The sequence below is a fragment of the Rattus norvegicus genome, chromosome X (genome assembly GCF_036323735.1).
Source record: "Rattus norvegicus strain BN/NHsdMcwi chromosome X, GRCr8, whole genome shotgun sequence".
In the NCBI taxonomy this organism is placed as follows: domain Eukaryota; kingdom Metazoa; phylum Chordata; class Mammalia; order Rodentia; family Muridae; genus Rattus; species Rattus norvegicus.
In genome coordinates this window covers 22,667,127-22,685,559 of record NC_086039.1, presented here as the reverse complement: position 1 = coordinate 22,685,559, position 18,433 = coordinate 22,667,127, and the positions used below count along the sequence as shown (strand labels likewise).

Sequence of the window (18,433 nt, the reverse complement as noted above, 5' to 3'; positions counted from 1 at the left end):
GGTTTCTCCATCTATGTTAATTGAGAGTTTTGCAGGATACAGTAACCTGGGCTGGCATTTGTGTTCTCTTAGGGTCTGTATGACATCTGTCCAGGATCTTCTGGCCTTCATAGTTTCTGGCGAAAAGTCTGGTGTGATTCTGATAGGTCTGCCTTTATATGTTACTTGACCTTTTTCCCTTACTGCTTTTAATATTCTTTCTTTATTTTGTGCGTTTGGTGTTTTGACAATTATGTGACGGGAGGTGTTTCTTTTCTGGTCCAATCTATTTGGAGTTCTGTAGGCTTCTTTTTTTTTCTTTTTAAAGATTTATTTATTTATATATGTGAGTACACTGTCACTGTCTTCAGACACACCAGAAGAGGACATCAGATCTCATTACAGATGGTTGTGAGCCACCATGTGGTCGCTGGGATTTGAACTCAGGACCTCTGGTAGAGCAGTCAGTGCTCTTAACCACGGAGCCATCTCTCCAGCCCTCTGTAGGCTTCTTGTATGCCTATGGGTATCTCTTTTTTTAGGTTAGGGAAGTTTTCTTCTATGATTTTGTTGAAGATATTTACTGGTCCTTTGAGCTGGGAGTCTTCACTCTCTTCTATACCTATTATCCTTAGATTTGATCTTCTCATTGAGTCCTGGATTTCCTGTATGTTTTGGACCAGTAGCTTTTTCCGCTTTACATTATCTTTGACAGTTGAGTCAATGATTTCTATGGAATCTTCTGCTCCTGAGATTCTCTCTTCCATCTCTTGTATTCTGTTGGTGAAGCTTGTATCTACAGCTCCTTGTCTTTTCTTTTGATTTTCTATGTCCAGGGTTGTTTCCATGTGTTCTTTCTTGATTGCTTCTATTTCCATTTTTAATTCCTTCAACTGTTTGATTGTTTTTTCCTGTAATTCTTTCAGGCATTTTTGCAATTCCTCTCTGTAGGCTTCTACTTGTTTTCTAAGGGAGTTCTTTATGTCTTTCTTGAAGTCCTCCAGCATCATGATCAAATATGATTTTGAAACTAGATCTTGCTTTTCTGGTGTGTTTGGATATTCCGTGTTTATTTTGGTGGGAGAATTGGGCTCCGATGATGCCATGTAGTCTTGGTTTCTGTTGCTTGGGTTCCTGCGCTTGCCTCTCGCCATCAGATTATCTCTAGTGTTACTTTGTTCTGCTATTTCTGACCGTGGTTAGACTGTCCTATAAGCCTGTGTGTCAGGAGTGCTGTAGACCTGTTTTCCTGTTTTCTTTCAGCCAGTTATGGGGACAGAGTGTTCTGCTTTCGGGCGTGTAGTTTTTCCTCTCTACAGGTCTTCAGCTGTTCCTGTGGGCCTGTGTCTTGAGTTCACCAGGCAGGTTTCTTGCAGGGGAAAAGTTGGTCCTACCTGTGGTTCCAAGGCTCAAGTTTGCTCGTGGGGTACTGCCTAATTCCTCTCAGTGGCGGCAGCAATCGGGAAGATCTGCGCCGCTCTTTCCGGGAGCCTCCGTGCACCAGGGTTCCAGATGGCGTTTGGTGTTTTCCTCTGGTGTCTGGACGTGCACAGAGTGCAGTCTCTTCTGGTTTCCCAGGCGCGTCTGCCTCTCTGAAGGTTTAGCTCTCCCTCCCATGGGATTTGGGTGCAGAGAACTGTTTATCTGGTCTGTTTCCTTCAGGTTCCGGCGGTGTCTCAGGCGCAGGGGTCCTGCCGATCCTGGGCCCTCCCCTACGGGAACCCAGAGGCCTTATACAGTTGCCTCTTGGGCCAGGGATGTGGGCAGGGGTGGGCAGTGTTGGTGGTCTCCTCTGCTCTGCAGCCTCAGGAGTGCCCACCTGACCAGGCGGTGAGGTCCCTCTCCCAAGGGGTTTGGGAGCAGAGAGCTGCTGCGGGCCGGGATCCGCGGGTGTCAAAAAGGAAACTTTTGAACTAGAGATATAGATCAGTTGTGGAGATTTTCCTGGCCTGTGAAGATGCCCTGAGTTTAGTCTCCATCAAGGCAAAGAAACATATAACCCTTCATGGAGCAATATATTATCAAAAGTAGTGGTTTCTAGCTGGAGCCTGAACCTCGCTGATCCTGGCCCACAGCTCCCTGCTCCCAAATCCTGTGGGAGAGAGAGCTCATTGCCCAGACAGTTGGGCACTCCTGAGACTGCAGGGCAGGAGAGATTTCCAGTACTGCCCAACGTTGCCCATATCCCTGGCCCAAGAGGAAACTGTATAGGGCCTCTGGGAACAGGAAGATAGGGGCATTCAAGCTGCAGGTGCCCTGAAGTTCCAGACTGCACATGGATCTGAAGGGACCTGGTCAAACAGCCCCTGCACCCAAATCCCGTGGGAGAGAGAACTAGAAATTCAAAGGGGCAGACACGCCTGGGAAGACTACTCTCTGTCCACATTTCTGACGCTAGAGGAAAATGCCTAGAGCCATCTGGGGCCCTTGTGCACAGGGACCCAAGAGAAGGCGGGACAGGTCCTTCTGGATGGTATCCTCACAGAGAGTTGAAACCCAGCCCCAAGAATTGATTTCAGGCCCGAGACCACAGGTAGGACCAACTTTTCTGCTCCAAGTGACCAGCTGGGTAGACTCAGGACACATATCCACAGGAACAGCTGAAGACCAGTAGACAGGAAAGACTACAAGCCTGAAAGCAGAACACTCTGTTTCCATAACTGGCTGAAAGAAAACAGGAAAATAGGTCTACAGCACTCCTGACACACAGGCTTATATCATGGTCTAGCCACTGTCAGAAATAGGAGAACAAGGTAACACCAGAGACAACCTGATGGTGAGAGGCAAGCGCAGGAACCCAAGCAACAGAAACCAAGACTACATGGCATCATCAGAGCCCAATTCTCCCACCAAAGAAAACACTGAATATCCAAACACACCTGAAAAGCAAGACCTAGATCTTAAATCATATTTGATCATGATGTTGGAGGACTTCAAGAAAGACATAAGAACTTCTTTAGAGAAATGCAGGAAAACACAAATAAACAAGCAGAAGCCTATAGGAAGGAAATGCAAAAATCCCTGAAAGAATTACAGGATAGCACAAACAAACAGGTGAAGGAATTAAAAATGGAAATAGAAGCAATAAAGAAAGCACAAAGGGAGACAACCCTGGATATAGCAAACCAAAGAAAGAGAAAAGGAGCCATAGATACAACAGAATACAAGAGATAGAAGAGAGAATCTCAGGAGCAGAAGATTCCATAGAAATCATCGACACAAGTGTCAAAGATAATGTCAAACGGAAAAAGCTACTGGTCCAAAACATACAGGAAATCCAGGACACAATGAGATGATCAAATCTAAGGATAATAGGTATAGAAGAGAGAGACGACTCCCAAATTGAGGAACCAATAAATATCTTCAAGAAAATTGTAGAAGAAAACTTCCCTAACCCAAAGAAAGAGATGCCCATAAACACACAAGAAGCCTACAGAACTCCAAATTGATTGGACCAGAAACTAATCTCCTCCCATCACATAATAGTCAAAACACCAAATGCACAAAACATAGAAGGGATATTAAAGGCAGTAAGGGAAAAAGGTCAAGTAACATATAAAGGCACACCTATCAGCAATCAGACACCGAAGGGAAATCTAAGGGATATTGATTGGAAAGGAAGAATTCAAAATATCACTATTTGAATATGAAATGATAGTATATTTAAGTAATCCCAAAAGTTTCACTAGAGTACTACTAAACCTAATAAACACCTTCAGCAAAGAGGCTGGTATACAATTAACTCAAATAAATCAGTAGTTTTCCTCTACACAAAAGAGAAACAAGCCTAGAAAGAAATTAGGGAAACGACACCTTCATAATAGTCCCAAGCAATATAAAATACCTCGGTGAGACTTTATCCAAGTAAGTGAAAGATCTGTATGATAAAAACTTCACGTCTCTGAAGAAAGAAGTTGAAGATCTCAGAAGATGGAAAGATCACCCACACTCATGGATTGGCAGGATTAATATAGTAAAAATGGTCATTTGACCAAAAGTGATCTAGAGATTCAGTGCAATCCCCATCAAAATTCCAACCTAATTCGTCATCGAGTTAGAGAGAACAGTTTTCAAATTCTTCTGGACTAACAAAAAACCCAGGATAGCTAAAGCTATCCTAAGCAGTAAAAGGACTTCTGGGGGAATCACTATCCCTGAACTCAAACAGTATTACAGAGCAATAGTGATTAAAAACTGCATGGTATTGGTACAGAGACAGACAGATAGACCAGTGGAATAGAATCGAAGACTCAGAAATGAATCCACACACCTATGGTCACTTGGTTTTTGAGAAAGAAGCCAAAACCATCAAATGGAAAAAAGATAACGTTTTCAGCAAATGGTGCTGGTTCAACTGGAGGTGAACATGTAGAAGAATGCAGATCGATCCATGCTTATCACCCTGTACAATGCTTAAGTCCAAGTGGGTCAAGGACTTTCACATCCAACCAGATACCCTCAAACTAATAGAAGAAAAAATGGGGAAGCATCTCGAACACATGGGTACTGGAGAAAATTTCCTGAATAAAACACCAATGGCTTATGCTCTAAGATCAAGAATTGACAAATGGGATCTCATAAAATTGCAAAGCTTCAGTAAGGCAAAGGATACTGTTATTAGGACAGAACGGCAACCACCAGATTGGGAAAAGATCTTTACTAATCCTACAACAAATAGAGGGGTTATAACTAAAATATACAAAGAACTCACGAAGTTAGACTTCGGGGGAGATAATCCTATTAAAATTGGGGTTCTGAGCTAAAAAAAATTCACAGCTGAAGAATGTCAAATGGCTGAGAAGCACGTAAAGAAAAGTTCAACATCTTTAGTCATAAGGGAAATGCAAATCAAAGCAACCCTGAGATTTCACCTCACACTTGTTAGAATGGATAAGATCAAAAACTCCTCCGACAGTGGATGCTGGTGAGGATGTGGAGAAAGAGGAACTCTCCTCTGTTGTTGGTGGGATTGCAGACTGGTACAACCATTCTGGAAATAAGTCTGGAGATTCCTCAGAAAATTGGACATTGCACTCACTACCTGAGGACCCAGCTATACCTCTCTTGGGCATATACCCAAAAGATTCTCCAACAAATAACAAGGACACGTGCTCCACTATGTTCATAGCATCTTTATTTATAATACCCAGAAGCTAGAAAGAACCCAGATGCCCTTCAACAGAGGAATGGATGAAGAAAATGTGTTACATCTATGTAATGGTGTACTACTCAGCTATCAAAAACAATGATTTTATGTAGTTCATATTCAAATGGATTTAACTGGAAAATATCATCCTTAGTGAGCTAACCCAATCCCAGGAAAACACACATGATATGTATTCATTGATAAGTGGATATTAGCCAAAATGCTCGAATTACTCTAGATGTACAGAACACATGAAACTCTAGAAGGATGACCAAAATGTGAATGCTTCACTCCTTCTTTAAAAGGGGAACAAGAATACCCTTGGGAGGGAATAGGGAGGCAAAGTTCATAACAGAGGCAGAAGGAAAACCCATTCAGAGCCTGCCCCACATGTGGTCCATACATATACAGCCACCAAACTAGATAAGATGGATGAAGCAAAGAAGTGCAGGCTGATAGGAACCGGATGTAGATCTCTCCTGAGAGACACAGCCAGAATAGAACAAATACATAGGCATATGTCAGCAGCAAACCACTGAACTGAGAACGGGATCCCCATTGAAGGATTCCGAGAAAGGTCTGAAAGAGCTTGAAGGAGCTTGTGACCCCAAATGAACAACAATGCCAACCAACCAGAGCTTACAGTATAAGCCACTACCCAAAGACTTTACATGGACTGACCCTCGGGCTCTAACTGCATAGGTAGCATTGAGTAGCCTAGTAAGGGGAAGGAAGCCCTTGTCCCTGCCAATACTGTACCCCCAGTGAATGGGATTGTTGGGGGGAGAGCAGTATTCAGGTGCAGATGGGGAGGTGAACACCCATAGAGAAGGGGAAAGGGAGGGGTTGGAGGGGATTTTAGCCTTAAAACAGGGAAGAAAATACCAACTGAAGTGTAAATAAGTGGCAGAGGAGACAGTGGCAGTTGTTTCCAGGTTGGGAATTTCTGGCTCTTTTCTCTTCACCTTAAATTCGGGTGTCTTTTATGAATCATCAAAAGCAGCAAAAACCAATGCTAGCAGGCCAGCGTTTTAAAATCAGAAAGAGAGATGAAAAAGAGACTTTTGACCCTACTCATTTTCAAGACTGTATTATTGAAGGTTTAGCTGAAACTGGTACTGATTTCGAAGCAGTAGCTAAGTTTCTTGATGCTTCTGGAGCAAAACTTGACCACAGCAGCTATGCAGAAACACTCTTTGACATTCTGGTGGCTGGAGGAATGGTGGCCCCAGGTGGTACACTGGCAGATGACATGATGCCCACAGATGTCTGTGTCTTTGCAGCACAAGAAGACCTAGAGACCATGCAAGCATTCGCTCAGGTTTTTAACAAGTTATTCAGGTGCTACAAATACCTGGAAAAAGGTTTTGATGATGAAGTTAAAAAGTTACTGCTCGAACCTCGTGGATCCCTGCCCCCAGCTCACTGCTCCCAAACCCTGTGGGAGAGAGAGCTCACCGCCTGGACAGGTGGGCACTCCTGAGACTGCAGAGTGGAAGAGACAACCAACACTGCCCACCCCTGCCCACATCCCTGACCCAAGAGGAAACTGTATACGGCATTTGGGTTCCCGTAGACAAGGGCAGAGGAGCAGCAGGTCCCCTGAGTATGAGAAACTGCTGGTACCTGAAGGGACCGACCAGATAAACAGTTCTCTGCACGCATATCCCGTGGGAGGGAGAGCTAAACCATAAGAGAGGCAGACACGCCTGGGAAACCAGAAGTGACTACACTCTGCCCACATTTCTGACCCCAGAGGAAAACACGCCATCTGGGACCCTGGTGCACGGGGGCTCCCGGAAAGGGAGGCGCAGGTCCTCCTGGTTGCTGCCTCCACAGAGAGTTCATAAGCAACACCCCACGAGGAAACTTGAGCCTCAGGACCACAGGTAAGACAAACTTTCCTGCTCCAAGCGACCTGGCTGGTCACAGGGCACTCAGGAACTCAGGGCACAGGCCCACAGGAACAGCTGAAGACCTGTAGATAGGAAAAACTACACGCCCGAAAGCAGAATACTCTGTTCCCATAACTGGCTGAAAGAAAACAGGAAAACAGGTCTACAGGACTCCTGACACACACGCTTATAGGACAGTCTAGCCACTGTCAGAAATAGCAGAACAAAGTAACACTAGAGATAATCTGAGGGCGAGAGGCAAGCACAGGAACCAAAGCAACAGAAACCAAGACTACATGGCATCATCAGAGCCCAATTCTCCCACCAAAGAAAACACGGAATATCCAAACACACCAGAAAAGCAAGATCTAGATTCAAAATCATATTTGATCATGATGCTGGAGGACTTCAAGAAAGACATGAAGAACTCCCTTAGAGAAATGCAGGAAAACATAAATAAATAAGTAGAAGCCTACAGAGAGGAATCGCAAAAGTCCATGAAAGAATTCCAGGAAAACACAATCAAACAGTTGAAAGAATTACAAATGGAAATAGAAACAATGAAGAAAGAACACAGGGAAATAACCCTGGATATAGGAAACCAAAGGAAGAGACAAGAAGCCATAGATACAAGCATCACCAACAGAATACAAGAGATAGAAGAGAGATTCTCAGGAGCAGAAGATTCCATAGAAATCATCGACTCAACTGTCAAAGATAATGTAAAGCGGAAAAAGTTACTGGTCTAAAACATGCAGGAAATCCAGGATTCAATGAGAAGATCAAACCTAAGGATAATAGGAATAGAAGAGAGTGAAGACTCCCAGCTCAAAGGACCAGTAAATATCTTCAACAAAATCATAGAAGAAAACTTCCCTAACCTGAAGAAAGAGATACCCATAAGCATACAAGAAGCCTATAGAACTCCAAATTAATTGGACCAGAAAAGAAACACCTCCCATCTCATAATAGTCAAAACACCAAATGCACAAAATAAAGAAAGAATATTGAAAGCAGTAAGGGAAAAGGTCAAATAAAATACGAAGGCAGACCTATCAGAATCACACCAGACTTCTCTCCAGAGACTATGAAAGCCAGAAGATCCTGGACAGATGTCACACAGACCCTAAGAAAACACAAATGCCAGCCCAGGTTAATGTATCCTGCAAAACTCTCAATTAACATAGATGGAGAAACCAAGATATTCCATGACAAAACCAAATTTACACAATATCTTTCCAGAAATCCATTGCTACAAAGGATAATAAATGGTAAAGTCCAACATGAGGAGGCACGCTACACCCTAGAAAAATCAAGAAACTCATCATCTTGGCAACAAAACAAAGAGAAGAAAAGCACACAAACATAACCTCACATCCAAATATGAATGTAACAGGAAGCAATAATTACTATACCTTTATATCTCTCAATACCAATGGTCTCAACTCCCCATTGGGAGTTGATAGATTAACAAGACATAGATTAACAAACTGGATACTCAATGAGGACCCTGCATTCTGCTGCCTACAAGAAACACACCTCAGAGACAAAGACAGACACTACCTCAGAGCGAACGGCTGGAAAACAACTTTCCAAGCAAATGGTCAGAAGAAGCAAGCTGGATTGGCCATTCTAATATCAAATAAAATCAATTTTCAACTAAAAGTCATCAAAAAAATAAGGAAGGACACTTCATATTCATCAAAGACAAATCCACCGAGATGAACTCTCAATCCTAAGTACCTATGCCCCAAATAAAAGGGCATGTGCATACATAAAAGAAACCTTACTAAAGCTCAAAACACACATTGCACCTCACAGAATAATAGTAGGAGATTTCAACACCTGACTCTCATCAGTGGACAGATCATGGAAACAGAAATTAAACAGAGACATAGACAGACTAAGAGAAGTCATGAACCAAATGGACTTAACAGATATTTATAGAACATTCTATCCTAAAGCAAAAGGATATACATTCTTTTCAGCTCCTCATGGTACGTTCTCCAAAATTGACCATATAATTGGTCAAAAAATGGGCTTCAACAGGTACAGAAAGAAAGAAATAACCCCATGCGTGCTATCAGACCACCACGGCCTAAAGCTGGCCTTCAATAACAAAAAGGGAAGAACGCCCACATATTCGTAGGAAGTTGAACAATGCTTTATTCAATGATAACCTGGTCAAGGTTGAAATAAATAAATAAGTTAAAGACTTCTTAGAATTTACTGAAAATGAAGGTACAACATACCCTCACTTATGGGACACAATAAAAGCTGTGCTAAGAGGAAAACTCATAGCTCTGAGTGCCTGCAGAAAGAAACATGAGAGAGCATATATCAGCAGCTTGACAGCACACCTAAAAGCTCTAGAACAAAAAGAAGCAAATACACTCAGGAGGAGTAGAAGGCAGGAAATAATCAAACTCAGAGCTGAAATCAACCAATTAGAAACAAAAAGGACCATAGAACGAATCAGAAGCAAAAGTTGGTTCTTTGAGAAAATCAACAAGATAGATAAACCCTTAGCCAGACTAACGAGAAGACACAGAGAGTGCGTCCAAATTAACAAAATCAGAAATGAAAAGGGAGACATAACTACAGAATCAGAGGAAATTCAAAAAATCATCAGATCTTACTACAAAAGCCTATATTCAGCAAAGCTTGAAAATCTGCAGGAAATGACAATTTCCTACACAGATACCTGGTACTGAAGTTAACTCAGGAACAGATAAACCATTTAAACAACCCCATAACTCCTAAGGAAATAGATGCAGTCATTAAAGGTCTCCCAACCAAAAAGAGCCCAGGTCCAGGCGGGTTTAGTGCAGAATTCTATCAGACCTTCATAGAAGACCTCATACCACTACTATCCAAACTATTCCACAAAATTGAAACAGATGGAGCAGTACCGAATTCATTCTATGAAGCCACAATTACTCTGATACCTAAACCACACAAAACCCAACAAAGAAAGAGAAGTTGAGACCAATTTCCCTTTTGAATATTGACACAAAAATACTCAATAAAATTCTAGCAAACTGACTCCAAGAGCACATCAAAACAATCGTCCCCCATGATCAAGTAGGCTTCATCCCAGGCATGGAGGGATGGTTTAATATACGGAAAACTATCAACGTGATCCATTATATAAACAAACTGAAAGAACAAAACCATATGATCATTTCATTAGATGTTGAGAAAGCATTTGACAAAATTCAACACCCGTTCATGATAAACGTCCTGGAAAGAAAAGGACTTCAAGGCCCATACCTAAACATAGTAAATCCATATACAGCAAACCAGTTGCTAACATTAAAATAAATGGAGAGAAACTTGAAGCAATCCCACTAAAATCAGGGACAGACAAGGCTGCCCACTCTCTCCCTACTTAATATAGTTCTTGAAGTTCTAGCCAGAGCAATCAGACAACAAATGGAGATCAAGGGGATACAAATTGGAAAAGAAGCAGTCAAAATATCACTATTTGCAGATGATATGATAGAATATTTAAGTGATCCCAAAAGTTCCACCAGAGATCTACTAAAGCTGATAAACAACTTCAGCAAAGTAGCTGGGTATAAAATTAACTCAAATAAATCAGTAGCCTTCCTCTACACAAAAGAGAAACAAGCCGAGAAAGAAATTAGGGAAACGACACCCTTCCTAATTGTCCCAAATAATAAAAAGTAACTTGGTGTGACTTTAACCAAACAAGTAAAAGATCAGTATAATAAGAACTTCAAGACTCTGAAGAAAGAAATTGAAGAAGACCTCAGAAGATGGAAAGATCTCCCATGCTCATGGATCAGTAGGATTAATATAGTAAAAATGGCCATTTTACCAAAAGCGATCTACAGATTCAATGCAATCCCCATCAAAATACCTATCCAGTTCTTCAAAGAGTTGACAGAACAATTTGCAAATTCATTTGGAATAACAAAAAACCCAGGAGAGCTTAACCTATCCTCAACAATAAAAGGACTTCAGGGGGAATCACTATCCCTGAACTCAAGCAGTATTACAGAGCTGTAGTGATAAAAACTGCATGGTATTGGTAGACAGACAGACAGATAGACCAATGGAACAGAATTGAAGACCCAGAAATGAACCCACATACCAATGTTCACTTGATTTTTGACAAAGGAGCCAAAACCATCCAATGGAAAAAAGATAGCATTTTCAGCAAATGGTGCTGGTTCAACTGAAGGTCAACATGTAGAAGAATGTGGATTGATCCATGCTTATCATCCTGTACAAAGCTTAAGCCCAAGTGCATCAAGGACCTCCACATCAAACCAGATACACTCAAACTAATAGAAGAAAAAGTGGGGAAGCATCTCGAACACATGGACACTGTTGAAAATTTCCTGAACAAAACACCAATGGCTTATGCTCTAAGATCAAGAATTGACAAATGGGATCTCATAAAACTTCAAAGCTTTTGTAAGGCAAAGGACACTGTGGTTAGGACAAAACGGCAACCAACAGATTGGGAAAAGATCTTTACCAATCCTACAACAGATAGATGGCTTATATCCATAATATACAAAGAACTCAAGAAGTTAGACCACAGGGAGACAAATAAGCCTGTTAAAAAATTGGGTTCAGAGCTAAACTAAGAATTCACAGCTGGGGAATGCCGAATGGCTGAGAAACACCTAAAGAAATGTTCAACATCTTTAGTCATAAGGGAAATGTAAATCAAAATAACCCTAAGATTTCTCCTCACAGCAGTGAGAATGGCTAAGATCAAAACTCAGGTGACAGCAAATGCTGGCGAGGATGTGGAGAAAGAGGAACACTCCTCCATTGTTGGTGGGGTTGCGGACTGGTACAAACATTCTGGCAATCAGTCTGATGGTTCCTCAGAAAATTGGACATTGAACTACCCAAGGACCCAGCTATCACTCTCTTGGGCATATACCCAAAAGATTCTCCAACATATAACAAAGACACATGCTCCACTATGTTCATCGCAGCCTTATTTACAATAGCCATTAGCTGGAAAGAACCCATATGCCCTTCAATAGAGGAATGGATACAGAAAATGTGGTACATGTACACAATGGAATATTACTCAGCTATCAAAAACAATGACTTTATGAAATTCGTAGGCAAATGGTTGGAACTGGAAAATATCATCCTGAGTGAGGTAACCCAATCACAGAAAAACACACATGGTTTGCACTCATTGATAAGTGGCTATTAGCCCAAATGCTTGAATTACCCTAGATGCCTACATCACATGAAACTCTAGACGGATGATCAAAATGTGTATGCTTCACTCCTTCTTTAAAAGAGGAGCAAGAATACCCTTGGCTGGGAATAGAGAGGCATAGATTAAAATAGAGACAGAAGGAACACCCATTCAGAGCCTGCCCCACATGTGGCCCATACATATACAGACACCCAGTTAGACATGATGGATGAAGCAAAGAAGTGCAGGCCGACAGGAGCCGGGTGTAGATCTCTCCTGAGAGACACAGCCAGAATACAGCAAATACAGAGGCGAATGCCAGCAGCAAAGTACTGAACTGAGAACAGGACTCCCGTTGAAAGAATCAGATAAAGAACTGGAAGAGCTTGAACGGGCTCATGACCCCATATGAACCACAATGCCAAGGTACCAGAGCTTCCAGGGACTAAGCCACTACCCAAAGACTCTACATGGACTGACCCTGGACTCTGAACTCATAGGTAGCAATGAATATCCTAGCATGATCACTAGTGGAAGGGGAAGCCCTTGGTCCTCCTAAGACTGAACCACCAGTGAACGTGATTGTTGGGGGAGGGCGGCAATGCGGGCAAGATGGGGAGGTGTACACCCATAAAGAAGGGGAGGGGGAGGGGTTAGGGGGATGTTGGCCTGGAAACCGGGAAAGGGAATAACACTTGAAATGTAAATAAGAAATACTCAAGTTAATAAAAAAATTTTTTACTGGTCTTCCTGAAGGGATTTTCAGTGTCAGAGAGAAACAAGTTTGCCATGTTGACTGGGGTGCTTCTGGCTAATGGAACCCTCAATGCATTCATTCTTAACAGCCTTTATAATGAAAATTTGGTTAAAGAAGTGGTTTCAGCAGCTTTTGCTGTAAAGATCTTTAAATCATGGATAAATGAGATAGACATCAATGCGGTTGCTGCATGGACAACAGACTGATGGAGCTGTTCTCTGCCAATAAACAAATTGTTGAGCAGTTCAGTAAGTATTTCACTGTTCCAGGCTTGAATGAGGTTTCAGAGTATGTCTGCAACCAGCAGATCATTGGGGCTCAGAAGGAGCTCCAGAAGGATCTTCAGGAGCAGATGTCTCAGGGTCACCCATTCAAGGACATAAGTTTATATGTCAAGGAAGAGATGAAAAAAATAATGACCCATAACCAGTGGTCATTGGGATAGTGTAGTTAAGTGTGATGAGTACTGTGGAGTGGAAAAAAAAGAAGGGCTTTTAGCAGAACAAGTCATCAAGCACTTGAAGCAATACAGCCCTCTACTTGCTGCCTTCACTATTCAAGGTCAGTCTGAGTTGACTCTGTTACTGAAGATTCAGGAGTATTGCTATGACAACATTCACTTCATGAAAGCCTTCCAGAAAATAGTCGTGCTCTTTATAAAGCTGAGGTCCTGAGTGAAGAGCCCATTCTGAATTGGTATAAAGATGCACATGTTGCAAAAGGGAAAAATGTCTTCCTTGAGCAAATTAAGAAGTTTATAGAATGGCTCAAAAATGCTGAGAAGGAATCTGAGTCAGAAGCTGAAGAAGGTGACTGAATTTTGAAACATCCTCAGTAAAGCAAACAGGAGTTGTAGATAAAATGTCATGTCTCATGTGTCCTGGTTCTTACATCTTCCTACCTCCCTATATCAAGCATATAACAAGCATATAAGGGCTTTCATGGAAATTTTTATTTTAATTGTTTTTATGGCTACTGGAAATGTTGGGTTTCTTTTCTGAAACCATGTGTAAGGAACTATAGGAGCCATAGAATTGAATCTGATGTTGCATTGGTTTTCAGTTACCTTCTACTTCCTGTATTTTCTACTGTAATAATGTGATGTAAGGCTTTCCGCAATGAACATTTCACTTTATTTCCTGGTATTTCTATATAAACAGTTTTCAAGATATGATTTGGTTAAAATTAATTTGTTACAAAAATATTCTGTTTGCAAATTAAACTGTAGAAGTGTCCAAAGTCTCAAAAGGCAATGATTTGTGTGATAACTCAGTATGTCCAGAGCCCTGTTCATCAATGAAAATCCTGCAGATGATTGAATCCTTAACATGAATCCTGACATTGGTTATATTTGAGCATTTTCTTATATTTTTAAGAATTAAATTTAATTTTAATTTGTTGATTTCTGGGTTTCACCCTTAGTAAAGCCATGGAGAGCTAACTTGAATTTGAGAACTACACATGGCAGAGGTAGGAAGAAGGAAGCTGAGCCTTTTCTCAGAAACTTCTAGGTTCATTTGCATCTTTCCAGGTAGAACAAGTAGATATTCCTTCTACAAACGTTCTACCCCAGGATACAGCTAGAGTCTTAGGAAAGCTTTCCCACAAGGAGTGAGTCAAGGAAATGTTTTGTCACTAACCCATAAGATTGTTGGGAGTGTTTTGGGTGAGCATGTTCTAACAGGATCTGGACACTACTCTACATTTCCTTTTGTGAAGGAAAAGGACAGTCATCAGTGGTCTGCCATTCAGTTGTCTGGGCCTGGCTTCATTCTACTATATACAAGCACCTAATAACTCACCCTAGTTGCCATTTTTTAAATTTCTGTGAGCCAAATACTTCAATTGATTAATCTATTTTAATGGCTGCCTTCATTGCTTTCCTTTTTGCTATCCATTTATAGTTAGTTGGTAGAGGAAAATGTAGCCACCTTTTAGGCAAAGGCTGAAAGTGAACATTTTGAATGTTTTTTTTTAATTGGTAAAAGAAAATAGTAAGAATAATGCCACCAGAGACTTGAGTGGAAATTACCCATTTTGAAGGTGCCATTCTTAGAAGCCAAGAATTTGTCATTTAAAGTTTATCTTCAAAATATCATGTAATATAATTTGAAATAAATGTATAGTGACCTTAAGAGCATTATAGCAAAAACATTGGTGGGTGGGGTGAATTTGTAAAATGAATGACTTTGATAAAGTTTTATGCACAGGCAAATGTATTCATTAGATTCTGTGTAGTGATCTGCATCCTTTGTAATTTGTAGTCCTAAAAAGATTTTTTTAAAAATAAAGTCCATCCTTATATTTAGGTTTTATAAATCAGTCTTTTTAGTCCCCTCATAAACCCCATTGGTCCCTAATGGTGTGCTGTCTGTTGTGCTTTCAGATGTCAACTGTATAAGGATTGGTAACAATTTGTCCTTACAACTCGCAAACTAAACACAGATTCTATTGTAGCTAAAACTACATTGCCATTTCTACAACCTTATCCTTGCATGTTACCGCCATTTGAAACACACCCTTTATTATATACTGTGTATCGTCAGAGTGTGGAGTCTTCCAGAACTACATTATGATCTTTGATCATTGATCTTTTCCCCCTTTATACACAGTAGTGCTTACTTAATATAATAGCATGTGGGTAAGGCACTTGTTAGTACAGTGTAAAGAATGAGATTTATGAAATTATTCCCATTTTAAGTTTAAATTCCAACCTATGGCCTCCAATATGTAATGCCTAATAGAGATGTTAAAACTATACTCTGAATCATGATTGGGAAACTGTTGATTGAATTCCTAACTTGGTGTCAGTTTCTAAGGCCTTTAGTGTCTTAGATAGTGTACTGTGTGTATTTAGAATTGATAAGTGTCACCTTACTCTGGGATTACTGTCCTAGAAATATTCTGCTCTTATAAAATTTACAGATACCAAAATGCCACATATTTTGCTCAGCATAACAATTGGTGATGAGGGGAAATACATGTGACCAAGTGTTCAAGCTTTTTCCATTATCCAACCCCCAAGAAACCTTTTCCCCTAATAGCACCCCAATAAGTTTTAATATAGATAACACTAAAAAGAGAAATGTAAATAAGAAATACCCAATTTAATAAAGATGAAGAAAAAAATAAAAGTAAAGCCATTACAAATTTTTGGGTATTTCATATATTATAGTACAACACATACATAATACACATAGGCACATAGACCCACAGACACACACACACACACACACACACACACACACACACCATCATATTTACTGTGGAAAGCACTCCCCTAGTCTCATTCTATGTATGTGCCCAGCTATTCCAAATTGTGCCTCCCCTTTATTGAACTCTGCTGAAGGGACTACCACAGGAAATAAGACCCTTTAAAATGTATCCTAACAAGAATGAAATACTTTTGACTGATACAATATTTTTTCTTTTGATTTTGTGTGTGGAGTATGCCCACAACTGTATTGTTACATGTGTGTGTGTACGATTTTTATTTTTATGTGTACGGCCTAGTGCAAGATCCACTCTTCACCATAGCATGTCAACAGATGTCATTGTGTAGGTCTTGTTAGGTGGTCATAGTGTTAAGGATTTAGTGTTGCAGCTTCCCTGTCACATACAGAAGATAGCTTTCCTTGGCTGAAGTCCTGTTCCCCTGGCTCTTCAAAACTTTCTTCCTCATTTTCTGAAATATTCCCTAAGCCTTAGGTATAGCACATATGTTATAGATGTGTCTGTTTGCGATGGGCCTTCCACACTCAGATATTGTCAGCAATTTGACCAACCATGGATTTTCTTAATAGTCTTCTTGTGCTGCAAAAAATGAACTTCTTTGGTGGAGGGAAGACCTCCTAAGGTCATCTTTGGGTACAAAGAATGCAGTCTTGGAAAATGGCAGTAGTGGGCTCCCATCTAGTCTCTGTGACATCACTATATTCCAATATTGTTTGTTGGGATTTTTTTGCTCTTATTTATATTGTGGTGTTAGGTTTTTAGGATTTTTTTGTTTTTTTCCCTTTGCACTTTTTTGGTGCAGATTTACATTTTTTACACAAAATATATTGATTGTGTTTTTCATGCCTCAAGTCTCCCCATATTCATTTCTCCTGGCCAAGTACTTCTGAGCATAAGAGCTGCCCTGGAGTGAGGTTGACATCTTCCGTGGCATTACAATGTAGAAACCTGGTCTCCTCTGTGCCTGCAGGTATCAATTGCAAACAACTACGTGGTTAGTGGTGGAACCCTGGGTCCACATCCATTTCTCCATGCTTGGATCCCATCTGCATTCAACATGTACAGGTCTTGTGCATGCTGCCTCAGTCTCTGTGAATTCACATGTGTATTTAGTCCTAATTTCTCTAAAAGACAATTTTTCCTTGGAGTTACCTTCCCTTGTGGCCCTTACAATAATTTTTCATCATATATATGTTCATGAGCCTTGAGATCAGGATTTTGAAAAAGACTGAGAGCTTCAAAGTCTCTCACTCTCTGCACACTGTCCATTTGTGGTTCTCTATGTCAATTCTCATATGTTGGAACCCTGCCAAAGAGGAGGTGGATGGATTGTTAGAGCCACAGATGATTGAGGACACCAGTCAAAAAAGGACTTCTAAATAAACTCTTCAAAACTTATATGAACTCACAGAGACTGAAGCAGAAAGCATAGGGCCTATGGGGTTCTGGCCACAGTCCTCTGTTTATGTATGATACCTTTTAATTTAGTATTTTACTGTGCTCCCAATTATGAGTGTGAGTGTATCACTTATTTTTGTGCCCTATCTCAGTTCACTTTTATCTCAGTTGTGTTGCCCTGCACAATATCAGTTTGATAGATTTTGCTTCATCTTTTTATATTGTTTTGTTATGTTTGGATGTTATTACATAAAAGCCAGACTTTTTTCTAAGTATTGACAGAAAAGGAATGAATCTAGTGGGAAGATAAGGTAGGGAATATTCTGAAAGAGTAGGGGAAGAAGAAATGATCAAGATATATTCTATAAGAAAATCTATCTTTAATATGAAATTAGAACACAAAATAAAGTGGTGTAGAATAGGGACGACAGGGGAGTCTCAGAGCTTAGAAGGATGTAGAACAGATATGGGAGTAAGCAGCATTAAAATTAATTGTATGAAATATGCACAGAATTAATACAAATTGATTTCTTAATAAACCAAAAATGATTAGTACAAAAGAGAAGAATGAAACAATGAAATATTAATTTTATTCATTAATTCACTTATTCAGTTTTCAACCCATCTCAGCATACACCTTCTCCAAGTACTATCCTCACATAACCCCATTCTCTTTCATCTTCCTTTTCCTCAGAAAAGGGGAGTCCACCCATGGATACCAATCTTCCCTGGCATATTAAGTCACATCAGGACTTAGTGCATCCTCTCCCACAAAAGACAGACAAGGAACCCCAGCTAGGGGTAGGGGATGCAAACAAAGTGAG

The 18,433-nt window shown here is 40.5% G+C and overlaps 1 pseudogene; it reads left to right on the top strand.

The window, feature by feature from the left end:
- Window positions 1-6,101: 6,101 nt before the first annotated feature.
- Window positions 6,102-16,045, top strand: Bzw1-ps3 (basic leucine zipper and W2 domains 1, pseudogene 3; annotated as a pseudogene).
- Window positions 16,046-18,433: the final 2,388 nt, after the last annotated feature.